This window comes from Apodemus sylvaticus, chromosome 21 (assembly GCF_947179515.1).
Source record: "Apodemus sylvaticus chromosome 21, mApoSyl1.1, whole genome shotgun sequence".
Classification (NCBI taxonomy): domain Eukaryota; kingdom Metazoa; phylum Chordata; class Mammalia; order Rodentia; family Muridae; genus Apodemus; species Apodemus sylvaticus.
In genome coordinates this window covers 59,204,396-59,217,196 of record NC_067492.1, presented here as the reverse complement: position 1 = coordinate 59,217,196, position 12,801 = coordinate 59,204,396, and positions in this window count along the sequence as shown.

The window sequence follows — 12,801 nt, the reverse complement described above, 5'->3', positions numbered from 1 at the left end:
CTGCAACATTGTATTTCCTTATAACGTGGTATTCTTACATATTCTTTTGAGGGAAAACTCTCCTGTGCGTTCTCTTTTGAGGCTACACGCTTAGACAAACACGCAACGCCAAATCTTTTCGAGTTACTACGTGTTGTTTAGGAAAAACAAGATAATTTTGCACGATGCGAGATTTCCATAAAACGTGGTTTTCTGAAAAATTTTGACGAAAGAAAGTTCTCTTGTGGGTTCTTTTTTGAGGCTACACGTGTACAGGTACGAGCTACACCAAATCTTTTCGAGTTACAACGTTTTGTTTAGGATATACAAGCTAATTTTGTACAATGCAGTATTTCTTCTCTTAAAGTGTTTCCAATACGTACGTATTTGTCTATACTCTACAACAGTGTATTTCCTTATAACGTGGTATTCTTACATATTCTTTCGAGAGAAAACTCTCCTGTGTGTTCTCTTTTGAGGCTACACGCTTAGACATACACGCAACACCAAAGCTTTTCGAATTACAACGTGTTGTTTAGGAAAAACAAGATAATATTGCACGATGCGAGATTTCCTTAAAAAGTGGTTTCTGACAAATTTTGATGAAAGAAAATTCTCCTGTGGGTTCTCTTTTGAGGCTACACGTTTAGACATACACGTCACACCAAATCTTTTTGAGTTAACGTGTTGTTTAGGTGATGCAAGTTAATTTTGTACTATGCGTTATTTCTTCTCGTAACGTGTTTCCAATATGTACTTATTTGTCTTTACTCTGCAAAATTGTATTTCCTTATAACATGGTATTCTTACATATTCTTTCGAGAGAAAACTCTCCTGTGCCTTCTCTTTTGAGGCTCCACGCTTACACGTACACGCAACACCAAAACTTTTCGAGTTACAACATGTTGTTTAGGAAAAAGAAGATGATTTCCCACTATGCGGGATTTCCTTAAAACGTGGTTTTCTGAAAAATTTTGACGAAAGAAAATTGTCCTGTGGGTTCTCTTTTGAGGCTACATGTTTAGATGTACATGCCACACCAAATCTTTTCGAGTTACAACGTGTTGTTTAGGAGATACAAGCTAATTTTGTACGATGCCTTAATTCTTCTCGTAAAGTGTTTCCAATAAGTACGTATTTGTCTTTACTCTGCAACACTGTATTTCCTTATAACGTGGTATTCTTACATATTCTTTTGAGAGAAAACTCTCCTGTGCATTCTCTTTTGAGGCTACATGCTTAGACATACTAGCAACACCAAAGCTTTTTGAGATACAACATGTTGTTTAGGTAAAACAAGATAATTTCGCATGATGCAAGATTTCCTTAAAACATGGTTTCTGACAAATTTTGATGAAAGAAAATTCTCCTGTGGGTCCTCTTTTGAGGCTACATGTGTAGAGGTATGAGCCACACCAAATCTTTTCGAGTTACAACGTTTTGTTTAGGAGATACAAGCTAATTTTGTATGATGCATTATTTCTTCTCTTAAAGTGTTTCCAATACATACGTATTTGTCTTTACTCTGCAACACTGTATTTCCTTATAACGTGGTATTCTTACATATTCTTTCGGGAGAAAACTCTCCTGTGCATTCTGTTTTGAGGCTACATGCTTAGACATACACGCAACACCAAAGCTTTTTGAATTACAACGTGTTGTTTAGGAAAAACAAGATAATTTCGCACGATGCGAGATTCCCTTAAAACGTGGTTTCTGACAAATTTTGATGAAAGAAAATTCTCCTGTGGGTTCTCTTTTGAGGCTACACGCTTAGACATACACGTCACACCAAATCTTTTCGAGTTACAACGTGTTGTTTAGGAGATAAAAGTTAATTTTGTATGATGCGTTATTTCTTCTCGTAAAGTGTTTCCAATATGTACTTATTTTTCTTTACTCTGCAAAATTGTATTTCCTTATAACGTGGTATTCTTACATATTCTTTCGAGAGAAAACTCTCCTGTGCCTTCTCTGTTGAGGCTCCATGCTTACACATACATGCAACACCAAAGCTTTTCGAGTTACAACATGTTGTTTAGGAAAAAGGAGATGATTTCCCACGATGCGGGATTTTCTTAAAACGTGGTTTTCAGAAAAATTTTGACGAAAGAAAATTGTCCTGTGGGTTCTCTTTTGAGGCTACATGTTTAGATGTACACGCCACACCAAATCTTTTCGAGTTACAACGTGTTGTTTAGGAGATACATGCTAATTTTGTACAATGCGTTAATTCTTCTAGTAAAGTGTTTGCAATACGTGCTTATTTGTCTTTACTCGGCAACACTGTATTTCCTTATAACGTGGTATTGTTACATATTCTTTCGAGAGAAAACTGTCCTGTGCGTTCCCTTTTGAGGCTACACACTTAGACATAAAGGCAACACCATAGCTTTTCGAATTACAACGTGTTGTTTATGAAAAACAAGATAATTTCGCACGATGCGGGATTTCCTTAAACCGTGGTGTTCTGACAAATTTTGACGAAAGAAAATTCTCCTGTGGGTTCTCTTTTGACGCTACACATTTAGACGTGCACGCCACACCAAATCCTTTCGAGTTACCACGTGCTGTTTAGGAGATACAGGCTAATTTTGTATGATGTGTTATTTCTTCTCATAAAGTGTATCCAATACGTACGTATTTGTCTTTACTCTGCAACACTGTATTTCCTTATAACGTGGTATTCTTACATATTCTTTCGAGGGAAAACTCTCCTGTGCGTTCTCTTTTGAGGCTACACGCTTAGATATACACGCAACACCAAAGCTTTTCGAGTTACAACGTGTTGTTTAGGAAAAACAAGATAATTTCTCACGATGCCAGATTTCCATAAAACGTGGTTTTCTGAAAAATTTTGACGAAAGAAAGTTCTCCTGTGGGTTCTCTTTTGAGGCTACACGTGTATAAGTACGAGCCACACCAAATCTTTTCAAGTTACAACGTGTTGTTTAGGAGATACAAGCAAATTTTGTACAATGCGTTATTTCTTCTCTTAAAGTGTTTCCAATACGTACTTATTTGTCTTTACTCTGCAACATTGTATTTCCTTATAACGTGGTATTCTTACATATTCTTTTGAGGGAAAACTCTCCTGTGCGTTCTCTTTTGAGGCTACACGCTTAGACAAACACGCAACGCCAAATCTTTTCGAGTTACTACGTGTTGTTTAGGAAAAACAAGATAATTTTGCACGATGCGAGATTTCCATAAAACGTGGTTTTCTGAAAAATTTTGAAGAAAGAAAGTTCTCTTGTGGGTTCTTTTTTGAGGCTACACGTGTACAGGTACGAGCTACACCAAATCTTTTCGAGTTACAACGTTTTGTTTAGGATATACAAGCTAATTTTGTACAATGCAGTATTTCTTCTCTTAAAGTGTTTCCAATACGTACGTATTTGTCTATACTCTACAACAGTGTATTTCTTTATAACGTGGTATTCTTACATATTCTTTCGAGAGAAAACTCTCCTGTGCGTTCTCTTTTGAGGCTACACGCTTAGACATACACGCAACACCAAAGCTTTTCGAATTACAACGTGTTGTTTAGGAAAAACAAGATAATATTGCACGATGCGAGATTTCCTTAAAAAGTGGTTTCTGACAAATTTTGATGAAAGAAAATTCTCCTGTGGGTTCTCTTTTGAGGCTACACGTTTAGACATACACGTCACACCAAATCTTTTTGAGTTAACGTGTTGTTTAGGTGATGCAAGTTAATTTTGTACTATGCGTTATTTCTTCTCGTAACGTGTTTCCAATATGTACTTATTTGTCTTTACTCTGCAAAATTGTATTTCCTTATAACATGGTATTCTTACATATTCTTTCGAGAGAAAACTCTCCTGTGCCTTCTCTTTTGAGGCTCCACGCTTACACGTACACGCAACACCAAAACTTTTCGAGTTACAACATGTTGTTTAGGAAAAAGAAGATGATTTCCCACGATGCGGGATTTCCTTAAAACGTGGTTTTCTGAAAAATTTTGAGGAAAGAAAATTGTCCTGTGGGTTCTCTTTTGAGGCTACATGTTTAGATGTACATGCCACACCAAATCTTTTCGAGTTACAACGTGTTGTTTAGGAGATACAAGCTAATTTTGTACGATGCCTTAATTCTTCTCATAAGTGTTTCCAATAAGTACGTATTTGTCTTTACTCTGCAACACTGTATTTCCTCATAACGTGGTATTCTTACATATTCTTTCGAGAGAAAACTCTCCTGTGCGTTCCCTTTTGAGGCTACACACTTAGACATACAGGCAACACCAAAGCTTTTCGAGTTACAACGTGTTGTTTAGGAAAAACCAAGATAATTTTGCACGATGCGGGATATCCTTAAAACGTGGTGTTCTGACAAATTTTGACGAAAGAAAATTCTCCTGTGGGTTCTCTTTTGAGGCTACATGTGTAGAGGTATGAGCCACACCAAATATTTTCGAGTTTCAACGTTTTGTTTAGGAGATACAAGCTAATGTTGTACGATGCATTATTTCTTCTCGTAAAGTGTTTCCAATACGTACGCATTTGTCTTTACTCTGCAACACTGTATTTCCTTATAACTTTGTATTCTTACATGTTCTTTCGAGAGAAAACTCTCCTGTGCGTTCTCTTTACAGGCTACATGCTTAGACATACACGCAACACCAAAGCTTTTCGAGTTACAATGTGTTGATTAGGAAAAACAAGATAATTTTGCATGATGCAGGATTTCCTTAAAACGTGGTTTTCTGACAAATATTGACAAAAGAAAGTTCTTCTGTGGTTTCTCTTTTGAGGCTACACGTTTAGACGTACGAGCCACACCAAATCTTTTCGAGTTACAACGTTTTGTTTAGGAGATACAAACAAATTTTTTACGATGCAATATTTCTTCTCGTAAAGTGTTTCCAATATGTACTTATTTGTCTTTACTCTGCAACACTGTATTTCCTTATAACGTTGTATTCTTACATATTCTTTCGAGAGAAAACTCTCCTGTGTGTTCTCTTTTGAGTCTACATGCTTAGACATACACGCAACACCAAAGCTTTTCGGGTTACAACGTGTTGTTTAGGAAAAACAAGATAATTTCGCACGATGCGAGATTTCCTTAAAACGTGGTTTCTGACAAATTTTGATGAAAGAAAATTCTCCTGTGGGTTCTCTTTTGAGGCTACACATGTAGACGTACGAGCCACACCAAATCTTTTCGAGTTACAACGTGTTGTTTAGGATATACAAGCAAATTTTGTAAGATGCGTTATTTCTTCTCGTAAAGTGTTTCCAATCCGTACTTATTTGTCTTTATTCTGAAACACTGTATTTCCTTATAACGTGGTATTCTTACATATTCTTTCGAGGGAAAACTCTCCTGTGCGTTCTCTTTTGAGGCTACACGCTTAGACAAACACGCAACGCCAAAGCTTTTCGAGTTAAAACGTGTTGTTTAGGAAAAACATGATAATTTCGCTCGATGCGAGATTTCCATAAAACGTGTTTTCTGACAAATTTTGATGAAAGAAAGTTCTCCTGTGGGTTCTCCTTTGAGGCTACACGTGTATAGGTACGAGCCACACCAAATCTTTTCGAGGTACAACGTTTTGTTTAGGAGATACAAGCTAATTTTGTATGGTGCGTTATTTCGTCTCTTAAAGTGTTTCCAATACATACGTATTTGTCTTTACTCTGCAACATTGTATGTCCTTATAACGTGGTATTCTTACATATTCTTTCGAGAGAAAACTCTCCTGTGTGTTCTCTTTTGAGGCTACACGCTTAGACATACACGCAACACCAAAGCTTTTCGAGTTACCTGTTGTTTAGGAAAAACAAGATAATTTCGCACGATGCGAGATTTCCTTAAAACGTGGTTTCTGACAAATTTTGATGAAAGAAAATTCTCCTGTGGGTTCTCTTTTGAGGCTACACGTTTAGACATACACGTCACACAAAATCTTTTCGAGTTACAACGTGTTGTTTAGGAGATACATGTTAATTTTGTACGATGCGTTATTTCTTCTCATAAAGTGTTTCCGGTATGTACTTATTTGTCTTTACTCTGCAAAATTGTATTTCCTTATAACGTGGTATTCTTACATATTCTTTCGATAGAAAACTCTCCTGTGCATTCTCTTTTGAGGCTACTCGCTTACACATACATGCAACACCAAAGCTTTTCGAGTTACGACATGTTGTTTAGGAAAAGGAAGATGATTTCCCACGATGCGGGATTTCCTTAAAACGTGGTTTTCAGAAAAATTTTGACGAAAGAAAATTGTCCTGTGGGTTCTCTTTTGAGGCTACATGTTTAGATGTACACGCCACAATAAATCTTTCCGAGTTACAACGTGTTGTTTAGGAGATACAAGCTAATTTTGTACGATGTGTTAATTCTTCTAGTAAAGTGTTTCCAATACATGCATATTTGTCTTTACTCTGCAACACTGTATTTCCTTATAACGTGGTATTCTTACATATTCTTTCGAGAGAAAACTATCCTGTGCGTTCCCTTTTGAGGCTACACACTTAGACATACAGGCAACACCAAAGCTTTTCGAATTACAACGTGTTGTTTATGAAAAACAAGATAAATTCGCACGATGCGGGATTTCCTTAAACTGTGGGGTTCTGACAAATTTTGACGAAAGAAAATTCTCCTGTGGGTTCTCTTTGGACGCTACACGTTTAGACGTGCACGTCACAACAAATCCTTTCGAGTTACCACGAGGTGTTTAGGAGATACAAGCTAATTTTGTATGATGTGTTATTTCTTCTCGTAAAGTGTTTCCAATACGGACATATTTGTCTTTCTCTGCAACACTGTATTTCCTTAATACGTGGTATTCTTACATATTCTTTCGAGGGAAAACTCTCCTGTGCATTCTCTTTTGAGGCTACACGCTTAGACATACACGCAACACCAAAGCTTTTCGAGTTACAACGTGTTGTTTAGGAAAAACAAGATAATTTCGCACGATGCGAGATTTCCTTAAAACGTTGTTTCTGACAAATTTTGATGAAAGAAAATTCTCCTGTGGGTTCTCTTTTGAGGCTACACGTTTAGACATACACGTCACACCAAAAGTTTTCGAGTTAACGTGTTGTTTAGGAGATACAAGTTAATTTTGTACGATGCGTTATTTCTTCTCCTAAAGTGTTTCCAATATGTACTTATTTGTCTTTACTCTGCAACACTGAATTTCCTTATAATGTGGTATTCTTACATATTCTTTCAAGAGAAACTCTCCTGTGCCTTCTCTTTTGAGGCTCCAAGCTTACACATACACGCAACACCAAAGCTTTTCGAGTCACAACATGTTGTTTAGGAAAAAGAAGATGATTTCACACGATGCGGGATTTCCTTAAAAAGTGGTTTTCTGACAAATTTTGATGAAAGAAAATTCTCTGGTGGGTTCTCTTTTGAGGCTACATGTTTAGATGTACATGCCACACCAAATCTTTTCGAGTTACAACGTGTTGTTTAGGAGATACAAGCTAATTTTGCATGATGCCTTAATTCTTCTCGTGAAGTGTTTCCAATATGTACGCATTTGTCTTTACTCTGCAACAATGTATTTCCTTATAACGTGGTATTCTTACATATTCTTTCGAGAGAAAACTATCCTGTGCGTTCCCTTTTGAGGCTACACACTTAGCCATACAGGCAACACCAAAGCTTTTTGAGTTACAACGTGTTGTTTATGAAAAACAAGATAATTTCGCACGATGCGGGATTTACTTAAAACGTGGTGTTCTGAAAAATTTTGATGAAAGAAAATTCTCCTGTGGGTTCTCTTTTTAGGCTACATGTTTTGACATGCACACCACACCAAATCCTTTCGAGTTACCACGTGTTGTTTAGGAGATACAAGCTGATTTTTTATGATGCGTTATTTCATCTCGTAAAGTGTTTCCAATACGTACGCATTTGTCTTTAATCTGCAACACTGTATTTCCTTATAACTTTGTATTCTTACATGTTCTTTCGAGAGAAAACTCTCCTGTGCGTTCTCTTTAGAGGCTACACGCTTTGACATACACGCAACACCAAAGCTTTTCGAGTTACAATGTGTTGTTTAGGAAAAACAAGATAATTTTGCACGATGTGGGATTTTATTAAAACGTGGTTTTCTGAAAATATTGAAAAAAGAAAGATCTCCTGTGGGTTTTCTTTTGAGGCTACACATTTCGACTTGCAGGCCACACCAAATCCTTTCGAGTTACCACGTGTTGTTTAGGAGATACAAGCTAATTTTGTATGATGTGTTATTTCTTCCCATAAAGTGTTTCCAATACGTACGTATTTGTCTTTCTCTGCAACACTGTATTTCCTTATAACGTGGTATTCTTACATATTCTTTCGAGGGAAAACTCTCCTGTGCGTTCTCTTTTGAGGCTACATGCTTAGACATACATGCAACACCAAAGCTTTTCGAGTTACAACGTTTTGTTTAGGAAAAACAAGATAATTTCGCACGATGCGAGATTTCCATAAAACGTGGTTTTCTGAAAAATTTTGACGAAAGAAAGTTCTCCTGTGGGTTCTCTTTTGAGGCTACACGTGTAGAGGTACGAGCCACACCAAATCTTTTCGAGTTACAACGTGTTGTTTAGGAGATACAAGCAAATTTTGTACGATGCGTTATTTCTTCTCTTAAAGTGTTTCCAATACGTACTTATTTGTCTTTACTCTGCAACATTGTATTTAATTATAACGTGGTATTCTAACATATTCTTTCCAGGGAAAACTATCCTGTGCATTCTCTTTTGAGGCTACATGCTTACACAAACACGCAACGCCAAAGCTTTTCGAGTTACAACGTGTTGTTTAGGAAAAACAAGAAAATTTTGCACGTTGCGAGATTTCCATATACGTGGTTTTCTGAAAAGTTTTGACGAAAGAAAATTCTCCTGTGGGTTCTCTTTTGAGGCTACACGTGTAGAGGTACGAGCCACACCAAATCTTTTCAAGTTACAACGTGTTGTTTAGGAGATACAAGCTAATTTTGTACGATGCGTTATTTCTTCTCTTCAAGTGTTTCCAATATGTATGTATTTGTCTATACTCTACAACAGTGTATTTCCTTATAACGTGGTATACTTACATACTCTTTCGAGAGAAAACTCTCCTGTGCGTTCTCTTTTGAGGCTACACGCTTAGAAAAACACGCAACACCAACGCTTTTCGATTTACAATGTGTTGTTTAGGAAAAACAAGATAATTTCGCACGATGCGAGATTTCCTTAAAACGTGGTTTCTGACAAATTTTGATGAAAGAAAATTCTCCTGTGGGTTCTCTTATGAGGCTCCACGTTTAGACGTACACGTCACACCAAATCTTTTCGAGTTACAACGTGTTGTTTAGGAGATACAACCTAATGTTGTACGATGCGTTAATTCTTCTGGTAAAGTGTTTCCAATATGTACGTATTTGTCTTTACTCTGCAACACTGTATTTCCTTATAACGTTGTATTCTTATATGTTCTTTCGAGAGAAAACTCTCCTGAGCGTTCTCTTTAGAGGCTACAGGCTTAGACATACACACAACACCAAAGCTTTTCGAGTTACAAAGTGTTTTTTAGGAAAAAGAAGATAATTTTGCACGATGCAGGATTTCCTTAAAACGTGGTTTTCTGACAAATTTTGACGAAAGAAAGTTCTCCTGTGGGTTCTCTTTTGAGGCTACACGTGTAGACGTATGAGCCACACCAAATCTTTTCGAGTTACAACGTGTTGTTTAGGAGATACAAGCAAATTTTGTACGATGCGATATTTCTTCTCTTAAAGTGTTTCCAATACGTACTTATTTGTCTTTACTCTGCAACGTTGTATTTCCTTATAACGTGGTATTCTTACATATTCTTTCCAGGGAAAACTCTCGGGTGTGTTCTCTTTTGAGGCTACACGCTTACACAAACACGCAACGCCAAAGCTTTTCGAGTTACAACGTGTTGTTTAGGAAAAACAAGAAAATTTTGCACGTTGCGAGATTTCCATAAAACGTGGTTTTCTGAAAAGTTTTGACGAAAGAAAGTTCTCCTGTGGGTTCTCTTTTCAGGCTACACGTGTAGAGGTACGAGCCACACCAAATCTTTTCGAGTTACAACGTGTTGTTTAGGAGATACAAGCTAATTTTGTACAATGCGTTATTTCTTCTCTTCAAGTGTTTCCAATACGTACGTATTTGTCTATACTCAACAACAGTGTATTTCCTTATAACATGGTATACTTACATATTCTTTCGAGAGAAAACTCTCCTGTGCGTTCTCTTTTGAGGCTACATGCTTAGACATACATGCAACACCAAAGCTTTTCAATTTACAACGTGTTGTTTAGGAAAAACAAGATAATTTCGCATGATGCGAGATTTCCTTAAAACGTGGTTTCTGAAAAAATTTTGCTCAAAGAAAATTCTCCTGTGGGTTCTCTTATGAGGCTACACGTTTAGACGTACAAGTCACACGAAATCTTTTCGAGTTACAACGTGTTGTTTAGGAGATACAAGCTAATTTTGTACGATGCGTTAATTCTTCTGGTAAACTGTTTCCAATATGTACGTATTTGTCTTTACTCTGCAACACTGTATTTCCTTATAACGTTGTATTCTTATATGTTCTTTTGAGAGAAAACTCTCCTGTGCATTCTCTTTAGAGGCTACAGGCTTAGACATACACACAACACCAAAGCTTTTCGAGTTACAATGTGTTGTTTAGGAAAAAGAAGATAATTTTGCACGATGCGGGATTTCCTTAAAACGTGGTTTTCTGACAAATTTTGACGAAAGAAAATTGTCCTGTGGGTACACTTTTGAGGCTACATGTTTAAATGTACATGCCACACCAAATCCTTTCGAGTTACAACGTGTTGTTTAGGAGATACAAGCTAAGTTTCTACGATGCCTTAATTCTTCTCGTAAAGTGTTTCCAATATGTACATATTTGTCTTCACTCTGCAACACTGTATTTCCTTATAACGTGTTATTCTTACATATTCTTTCGAGAGAAAACTATCCTGTGCGTTCCCTTTTGAGGCTACACGCTTAGACATACAGGCAACACCAAAGCCTTTCGAGTTACAACTTGTTGTTTATAAAAAACAAGATAATTTCGCACGATGCGAGATTTCCATAAAATGTGGTTTTCTGAAAAATTTTGACGAAAGAAAGTTCTCCTGTGGGTTCTCTTTTGAGGCTACACATGTAGAGGTACGAGCCACACCAAATCTTTTCGAGTTACAACGTGTTGTTTTGGAGATACAAGCTAATTTTGTACGATGCGTTATTTCTTCTCTTAAAGTGTTTCCAATATGTCCGTATTTGTCTATTCTCTGCAACAGTGTATTTCCTTATAACGTGGTATTCTTACATATTCTTTCGAGAGAAAACTATCCTGTGCCTTCTCTTTTGAGGCTACACTCTTAGACATACACGTAACACCAAAGCTTTTCGATTTACAACGTGTTGTTTAGGAAAAACAATATAATTTCGCACGATGCGAGATTTCCTTAAAACGTGGTTTCTGATAAATTTTGATGAAAGAAAATTCTCCTGTGGGTTCTCTTTTGAGGCTACACGTTTAGACATACACGTCACACCAAATCTTTTCGAGTTAGCCTGTTGTTTAGGAGATGCAAGTTAATTTTGTACGATGTGTTATTTCTTCTAGTAAGGTGTTTCCAATATGTACTTATTTGTCTTTACTCTGAAAAATTGTATTTCCTTATAACGTGGTATTCTTACATATTCTTTCGAGAGAAAACTCTCCTGTGCCTTCTCTTTTGAGGCTCCACGCTTACACATACACGCAACACCAAAGCTTTTCGAGTTACAACATGTTGTTTAGGAAAAAGAAGATGATTTCGCACGATGCGGAATTTCCTTAAAACGTGGTTTTCTGAAAAAATTTGACGAAAGAAAATTGTCCTGTGGGTTCTCGTTTGAGGCTACACGTTTAGACGTACATGCCACACCAAATCTTTTCGAGTTACAACGTGTTGTTTAGGAGATACAAGCTAATTTTGTACGATGCCTTAATTCTTCTTGTAAAGTGTTTCCAATATGTACGTATTTGTCTTTACTCTGCAACACTGTATTTCCTTATAACGTGGTATTCTTACATATTCTTTCGAGAGAAAACTATCCTGTGCGTTCCCTTTTGAGGCTACACACTTAGTCATACAGTCAACACCAAAGCTTTTCGAGTTACAACGTGTTGTTTATGAAAAACAAGATAATTTCGCACGATGTGGGATTTCCTTAAAACGCGGTGTTCTGACAAATATTGACGAAAGACATTTCTCCTGTTGGTTCTCTTTTTAGGCTACACGTTTCGACGTGCACGCCACACCAAATCCTTTCGAGTTACCACGTGTTGTTTAGGAGATACAAGCTGATTTGTACGATGCGTTATTTCTTCTCATAAAGTGTTTCCAATACGTACTCATTTGTCTTTAATCTGCAACACTGTATTTCCTTATAACTTTGTATTCTTACATGTTCTTTCGAGAGAAAACTCTCCTGTGCGTTCTCTTTAGAGGCTACACGCTTAGACATACACGGAACACCAAAGCTTTTCGAGTTACAACGTGTTGTTTAGGAAAAACAAGATAATTTTGCACGATGTGTGATTTTATTAAAACGTGGTTTTCTGACAATTATTGTCAAAAGAAAGTTCTCCTGTGGGTTCTCTTTTGAGGCTACACTTTTAGACGTACGAGCCACACCAAATTCTTTCGAGCTACAACGTGTTGTTTAGGAGATACAAGCAAATTTTTTACGATGCGTTATTTCTTCTCGTAAAGTGTTTCCAATACGTACTTATTTGTCTTTACTCTGCAACAGT